General features: G+C 42.3%; 1 long non-coding RNA gene across 1 annotated transcript; it reads left to right on the top strand.

Annotated features, from left to right (window-relative positions):
* The first annotated feature begins 415 nt into the window (after nt 1-415).
* LOC141579850 (uncharacterized) lies at nt 416-8,651 on the top strand. The gene is made up of 3 exons (XR_012511869.1): nt 416-1,237; nt 5,796-5,893; nt 6,027-8,651. It is a non-coding gene; the product is annotated as an uncharacterized LOC141579850 (long non-coding RNA).
* Nucleotides 8,652-8,736: the final 85 nt, after the last annotated feature.

The raw sequence follows: 8,736 nt of genomic DNA, 5'->3' as shown, positions 1-8,736 counted from the left end.
ACTCTGAGTATCAAACAAAACAAATCTGTAGGTCTCATTCAGCTTCCAAGCCTGAGTCTCTAGGTTAAATTGATTTTCTGGTGGGAAAAACCCAACTTATTTAAGTCACCTCAAGTCATAGAGGACTAGACAGATGGTCCCCTACTGGTGATGGTTCAACTTTATGATTTTTCAACTTTACGATGGTGTGAAAGCAGTATGCATTCAGGAGAAGTTGTACTTCAAATTTTGAATTTTGATCTTTTCCCTGGGCTGGTGACGTGCAGTACAGTACTCTCTCGTGATGCTGGGCAGAGGCAGTGAGCTTGGCTCCCAGTCATCCACCCCACCACAAGGGGAAGCAACCAACACACTTAAAACACTTCTGTTCCCATACAACCATTCTGTTTTTCACTTCCACTATTCAATGAATTATATGACGTAGTCAACACTTTATTATAAAATAAGCTTTGTGTTGGATGATTCTGCCCAACTGTAGGTTATTATAAGTGTTCTGAACACATTTAAGGTAGGTTAGGCTGAATGATAATATTTGGTAAGTTAGGTGTATTAAATGCTTTTACCACTTATGACACTTTAACCTTAAGTTAGGTTTATGGGTTTACGATGGATTTATCCCATCATAAAGTGGAGGAAGATCCATATGATAAGGAGATGTGTGACAATAAGAGAAACAGGATTTTCAACCATGCAACAAGCCTCATAGAAAGCCATCAACTCTACAAACATGCCAGGTCAAGGGCTGAATAGGAGCACACCTGACTGGTACTTACTGAGAGTTGGTAAGTTCTTTATCACCATTGATCGGGTAACTTACGCTTCTCAGTTGGTGGCAGGTTTCAATATAAGCTGCCTATGACTCACATTAATTTCTCTGATCATTGTAGATTTCTTGACTGGGTCTCAGGGCTTCCAGGCTGCTCCTAGCCTGTTATAGAAAGGCCTTCATTACTTTGGTTATGCCCAAATTTGAGGAATGTGAGGGTAAGTTTATTTTCCTTGTGGCAAGTGGATCCCTGGAGCAGAAGAGGAGGAGCTGGTAGGTCAGGGTGCATTGGGAAGTCATGCTCCATGTTCTGATCTATGACAGACACCATCAGCTGCTCCTCCACTGACCATTCCTCCCTTCATCCTTGCTAACAATATCTCAACTTTGTTCAGGTATCTGGCAGCTTACGTGCTGCAGGAGAGCTGGTACCAGCCCAGCGCAGGGTGGATCTTACTTACATCACATCAAGTAAGTCCATTTTCCTTGTCAGAGATTAGTTTGGAAATCAGCATGGGTAGCAGCTCTGAGCAATGTGACTGAGAGAAAGTCTAAGGGAAATTTTTGTCCTAGATTTAAATCCCCCACACTCACTGAACTGCAGATAATTGAAATTATCAAAGATCTATGAGCCCGGGAAGTTGCCTTTTGACTGTGATCACCAGTTGCAAGCCCAGTGCTAGACACCCTGAGGCTCAGTCTGCCAGATGCCCAGCTCACTGTAGATCCTGCGCTCATCTCCAGGTTTTCCTCGGCAGCATCTCCCAAGTCTCTGTATTTATATATTTGCTGCTTGTTGTCCTTTATATTTCCCTCCACCTTTGTTGCCTAAATCTACCGTTATCCCCCTGCCTCCCAAGAGAGAACACCTGGCCAAATTGCTTTGGTGGTTGTTGGAGAGGATGGACCAGAAACCAAGATCTTCTAATTCTTCATGTCCTTGCTTGTGGGGCTTGGGAACACCAACATTTAGTGGGCACATGCAGAGTTCCCAGACTCATGTGGGACTTTAATGCATCCCATTTATTCTCTCTCTCTTTCTCTCTCTCTCTCTTTTTTTTTCCATTCCTGAATTTACGTCACCTAATTTCTCTCTCCTCGCTTTTGATCCACCATGGGCTTTTTCTCACCTTCACAAGTCTGGCTTCCTCTTAGCCTCTCTTTCCCATGCTTAACTGCTCATGGCTAGCTCCTTTATCCCATTGTATCTCTTTTCCTTTCTTTTCACCAGAAGCCTTTTATTTTCCTTCCACCCTCCCCAGAGCATCTGTGTGCGCCCCTGGAATTTCAGGGGTTTCTTTGAGCTCTCCTGACTTAATTTTGGGGACATAGCTGTGCACCAGTCTTCTGCATATATCACTTAACCTCCTCACAGAATGGCTACCAGTTCCTCAGATCGCAAATAAGCATAAGGAAAGGTGTTATAAGCCACTCTGTAATCATTTTCCTTATTAAAGTATTAGGCTGAAAGCTTTTGCATCCTTTTATACAACTGCAACTTTTATCATGGGAAACAATGTGCTTACCTTGTAAAGAACAAGTACCCTACCTACAGTCATTCCCATAGTTTTTCTCCATTGACCTGAATTTAATCCATCCTATCAGTCACCATCAATTAAGGATGAAATAAAAGAAAACCTGAATGTTTGTGAGGAGAGAGTCCCAGCCACAGGATCCAGGGTGCTGTTGGTCATGACCTTCAGATTGAAATATGTCCATGATCTAAAAATTTTAAATGCTGTTTTCCGAATGGAGGTGCACATTTTTTTGGTTCTACATCTGTAAAGTAAGAACAGGAGGAAAATATGCTGAAATTCCTAAGTGTGTTTATTTTTCACATCTGTTACAGGGCAATTTTGCTGTGCAGAGCTGGGGTCAAAATATTTCTCCTTCAAATTCTTTTCAGCTTTGCACCCATCATTATCACTACTGTGCATCGTTTTGTGCTGGGTTGGTCAGACATCCAGTGCCCTTGGGGGGAGACAGGCAGGGTTAGTTGAAGGGAGGGCCTGAGAGGAGGGCAGTAGAGGAAAGGAACAGTGTCTGTTCCCTGCCTGTTCTCTGGAAGCTGCTGGAGACCCTTGGTTGGAGGAGTGAGACCAGAAATGGAGGAAATGGCTTCATAAGACTTTGAGGCAGCAAGAGGTAAGAGGAAGAAACTGCAAAGTCTCCATCAGGAGAGACATTAGGAATCTTTAGGCACAAGCAGAACTGCTTAGAACAAAGCGTGGCAGAGCTGGTTGGAGGCTGATCTCACTGCCTTTGTATGGAATCTTCTCAGCTGTGGGACCCAGTGGACCAGAGGTTCTGGGAGCATCAGCAGTCTGCATGCTTGGCACAGATCCTCGCTCTCTCCACGGGTACTGCCAGCAAGGATATGGCTTTGTCCTCAAGAGCTATGAAGAAAGCAGACGCTGATGGGATGGGATGTTGGAGGAGACGGCAAGGCTGGGCAGAGAAGTACCCTGAATATGAATTCTTGCCCAAGAAAAAACAAACCAAACAGCCTATAAATGACAGTGATATGTTTTACCCCCATTCATTCTGTGGAAATGAAAGTCCATAAAGATTAAATGCATTTTCAAGGGTTCTTAGCAGAGAGTCAGAATTGCAATCTGGAGTCCTTGCTGCTCCAGTTTCTGGGTTATCCTTAGCAAGGGTGATTGTTTCTAAGGATGAATTTCCATAAATTAAAACATGGCTGTGCTGGGAGTGAGCATGCCTTTAAAATGCAACACAGGCTGCTGGAATGGAGTGGAGAATGGGTATGTGATGGAGGGTGAGGTTGGCCGCTGCCAGCATGGCCCGGGGTGTTATCCACAGGGTGATTATGGCTGATGTGTAGTTCTTCTCCAGCAACAGGTGACCTTCCCCTGAAGCAGTCTGGGCTCTGAATTTGAGAAGCAGACTATACTTACTGCACTGAAGCAACAATCCTATATTCTGAGACCTGCCACTGATGTCATGTGGTGACAAGGAAGGGACTTGTAGTAGGGGATAGTCAAGCCAATCCCAAGGAGCTCTTGGTGTCGTACAGTTGGAGTTCATCAAGTTGCTACAGGAAAACAGAATTTAGTAGTTCCAAGTATAAACTCCTGAGTTCCACTAGCAGGTTCAAAGACTAGTTCCACTCTTTTATAAGCTGGGTGTCATTGAGCAAATTATTCAATTTCTCTTGGCTTCAGGTTTCTTGGTGTAAAATGGAGATAGTGATAGTACCTCTACTTTGGAGTTAATTGTGAAGCTTAACTAAAAGAAAATTAATATAATAAAATATATTATCTTATTATGGTACTATGTATTACCAGACACATATAAATACCTGGTAAATGTTACATTTTTTTTTTTTGCATGCAAGAAATGCACTTGATTTTTTTCTTCCAATTTTATTGAGATATAATTAACATACAGCAGTGTACAAGTTTAAGGTGTTATGTATAATGATTTGACTTACATCATGCAATGATTATCACAGTAAGTTTAGTGAACATCCACCACCTTATATAGATACAAAATGAAAGAAAAAGAAAAAAATTTTTTCCTTTTGTTGTTAGAAGTCTTAGTAGAGGATTCCAGGAATCTTCCCCTATCACTTTAAAATCTGATTCTAGTATGTTGGGCTCCACTGTTTCTACTTCTTCCTAGAGCAATATCTAAAGGAACAGGGTTGCAGAGAGAGAGGAAAGCTTACTCAGGTGACCACTTGGCAAGAGAGGGGTCCCGGATACATGGACCCCAGTGCTCTCGTGCGGGGCCTTGCTGGATCCACTGTGAGGTAGCTTGGCTGGTCAGGTCCGTATGCATGCTGCACTAATCTGAAGAGCTGGAGATGGAGCTGACTGCCTGTGTTTTGTTCTTCGATGTGTCCAGAACCCACGACTCTTTTTTGCTGATTCAGGTCGCTGTGGTGTGGTACACCTGTCTGGACCTTGCCTACAACCTCCATCTGATTCCTAGCTTGGGTTGAACACTTGGGTCCCAACGATGACCTCTGGTTCCCAACTTAGCTGCCTTCCTAGTCCTCCATGATGTATGTGATGACCTCTAGGCCCTAGCCAAAGGATGCTCAGAAGCGGGTAACTAAGGCCTATTTCCACCTAACTCCATGCACCATTGTTCTTAACCTGCTATAACCATTTCTTGAAGGAGAAAGGCCACTCAGTGGAGTAGTTCTCTCCCCGAGTACTAAATGGGGGAACAGGACACAGACCCCCTTGACTTTCTGGGGTTTTTTTTATTTTGTTTATTTATTTTTAATTTATTGAAGTATAGTCAGTTACAATGTGTCCATTTCTGGTGTACAGCATAATGTTTCAGTCATATATATATTCGTTTTCATATTTTTTTCATTATAGGTTACTACAAGAGATTGAATATAGTTCCCTGTGCTATACAGAAGAAAAAAAATTTTTTTAATCTTGTTTTCTCTTCAATTTATTTAACATTGACTTCCTGGATATAAGACCTTTAGAGACAGACCAGAACACATGTACCGTTTGTCTCTCTATTCCTGTTTGCAGACTCAAAGTTCATGTGCAGGGTCAGAAGGAAAAGTGTCCCAGAGAGCCCAACACTGACAATGTGTATGTGGGGAGCAGAGGGAAAACACTGTTTGAAAAGTATGAAGCCAGAAACTAATCTGTGGAAAATTCCTTCAACACTTGATGGGTAAAATTATGAAAAGAAGACTGTGTCCTTACCAATTATAATTAAAGATGGAATCTGTCTCCTGTTCAGAATCTACTGCAGAATGCAGCATATGCAATTATAAATGCCCCTGCATTTTCAATTTAAAGAGTATTGAGATTAGTCACTGAAGAGGAAACTTAATATGCCCCGAAATCTCAAGCTCGTACGTGAAAGAGACCTGATAGAGATTTTGGCCAAAGTTGACAATAATCCTAAAAACATACATACCAACCATAAAATGTTATGAAGCTGAAACGGACTTTTCTAAGCCATCAATCAACAAAAACCTTATTAACTACGTTAGAGGAAAAACTAAATCGTCATTCTATTTTCTCTTTAGGAAATGGACCCAAATTTGTATGATATGAAGACAGCCAATCAAAGACTATGCAGCCAAAAAAGGCCAGAAGAAAAGTTTTAGAGAAGTATGCCATGAAGGTAATCAATAAAAGTATACTTTTTCTGTACATTTGTGAAATGTTAGCTTTATAAAATATGTGATTTCTTTTCTCATTCTAAATACATCTTAACTTTCAAATCTAAGTTTGAGTCATAATTTGTTTTCTTAAAGAATTTCCGGAAATTTGTAGATGCTTTTAGACCCCACACATCCTGGATCTGCTCCTGAGGGAGACACGTGGTCAGTAGTATAACTGACAGCGGCCACCAGTGGGTATTTGTGCACGTCTGTGGGAGTGTGACCTGGAAGTGAATGCCGTTTATCATGTGTATCGCTATCAAACAAGACAAAACAACACAACACAGAACCGCTGCTGTAGACAGCAGAAGCAAACAGGTAACTCTGCCAGAGCCATAACCACTATCCTCAGTTTAGTGTGTATTATTGCTATGGAGCAATAGCAGTTTGTAATAGTACTTTGTACTTTTACTGCATATATATGTTCACACATTGGTATTACCCTATGTGCACGTGGTCTGGGGTCTGGTTATCTACTGCTGTAGATTTAAAGCTAAAATAACAATCATATCATTATGTCTTATGATAGCTCACCTTCTTGGGGGGTGATCAGGACAAGCTTGAAAGATAAATATTTGCCAGGCAGATCAGGTGGCAGTGGCATTACTTGCAGGTATCTCAGCTTGAGCAAAGAACTGAAACGGGAAACAGAAAGAAGGAACTCATTTCCTGAGTATATAAACTTGAAGGCAGACCTCAAAAACATTGAGGGAGGGGAGAAACGGCGCTGGGCTAGGGGGAGGTGTTTGAGGTGAGGTGCAGATTTAATGGTCAAAATTTAATGATGAAACTACTAGTGGCAGGGAATCCGAGGATTAAAATTAAGTAGGTTACCACAAGGACAGGTAATTCTAAGGGCGTTATCAAGGTGGATGTTTTGCCTGCCAACTAGCCAGCCGGTTTTGGGGAGTTTGGAATTGAGCTTGGGTGTGAGATAGAAAGAAAGGTTCGGCTGCTCTTCAGTTACAAATAAAGGACATTGATTGTAATAAGGCCAATGTGGACAATGTCTTAATCTTAAAAGATAGGCACTTCCTTCCATGAAGCATGGATTTCCCACTGACTTCAAAGGCATTCCTGAGGGCGGGAGCTCTGGGGGGATGTTAGGTGCCTCTGGATAGGCTGTCTGCAGTAGATACGTTCACTGCCCTGTTCTCATAGGAGTTGAAAGCACAGGGCAGTGTTTGCTTCAAGCTACAAGCACATTTTCTGTATCCTGGTGGCTGAGTTCACTCCCTCATCTTTACTTTTCAAAAAGTGTTACAGAATATAACACAGTTCCTAAGGAGTTCCTGACTTTTGTATGCTGGTATTAATTTAAATGCTAGTCACTATCTACTTTGCAAAATGTGCTCAAGCAAAAGTCAAAGTCCAGTTCAAGAATTTGGATTTTTGTTACTCCCACTACTCAACTGTTTCAGTGACTACAAGACATCTGTGAATTTCATAGAAGTTGATCATTCAAGTTGATGTTCCCGTTGGGCAAGGAGAGTGCTTGTCACGGTGCTCATGGGTGCCCTTGTGCTGGACTTCGGTGGTGTTTCCCTGCACTCCAGCTACCTGGAACAGTTCCCTGGACATCCAGTAGCTGTTTCTAGCTACTAGTGGCCTGCATACATGGTTCTTAGGATTACAGAGATTCCAGTGCCCATCCCAAGACCAGCATGTTATCTAGAGATGTATGGTTAAAAACATCGACTCTGGAGGCAGACAGAGCAGCATTTAAATCTCAGCTCCACAATTTACTAATCATGTGGCCTTGAAAAAATTATGCCACCTTTTAAAGCCCCAGCTTCTTTTTCTGTAAAAGGCTGATGGTGTCAATAATCCTTGCCAAATAGAGGTGTTTTATAGATTAAGTGAAATTATGAATAGGTATTATTGTTATTCACTATGCTCCTGCTCTTCAGTCTCTCCTTAGACTTGATTGGAGTAATAATCATGATGGTTATCATTTATTGCTATATGCCAGCCACTTTATCTGTATTATCTGTAATCATCATGAAAGAATGCTAGGAATAGAGCTTTACTTTACAGCAGAGGAAACTGAGGGTCAAAGAGGTTAATTAACTTTATCAAGGTCATAAAACCAACCAGTAGAGCTGGGGTCTGAACCCCAGAGTTGGTGTTCTTTTCTCTAAGTGACACTGATGCTCAAATACCTCAGTTCAAATCATTGTTCTGAGGATGAATATGGATTGGAAGGGTCATTATTTCCCTCTTACATTCATGAGGGACAGCTGTCCCTTGCTCCAGAGAACAGTGGACACCAAATATTAAGCAGCAAGCTGGGTGGAAGCCCATCTGCCCACAGTGTTCCATGTGGAGCAACTACCTTTCAGGAGGCCCTCAGTTCTCAATGCGAGAGCAGCGCGGCGGTGTCAGAGGGGTGTGCACCCATGGCCAGGGTCCTCCCAGTGTTAGCCCCAAGAAACCCTTGATGTTGTGGATTTGATCTCCTTTATAGGATATAATTCACTGACACTGGCTTATCAGCTTTGGATATAAATAAAATGTCCCTGCCAGTCAATAACTCAGAGCCCCTATTCTTGTTCACAACTACTCCAGCAGGAACTTTGATTTCCCTCCTTCCCTGCAAAAAATTTCCTCTCTGGCCCCTCCCTCAAAATGTTAATCCCAAAGAAAGCCTCAGATGAGGCAAATTGGTTTGTTAGCCACAGTCACTGCACAACTTTTGGGGTTAATGAGTGGCCACTGCCTCTGAAGTCAATGAGAGGAGCCTGCAGAATCCACCAAGAGCTGCCAGTGATTGGGTCAAACTCATCAGTGCTCCCAGCGCTGC

Source organism: Camelus bactrianus, chromosome 15, assembly GCF_048773025.1.
Source record: "Camelus bactrianus isolate YW-2024 breed Bactrian camel chromosome 15, ASM4877302v1, whole genome shotgun sequence".
Lineage (NCBI taxonomy): Eukaryota > Metazoa > Chordata > Mammalia > Artiodactyla > Camelidae > Camelus > Camelus bactrianus.
Note: the sequence above shows the minus strand (reverse complement) of the source record. Positions and strands in the feature narration are given on the sequence as shown.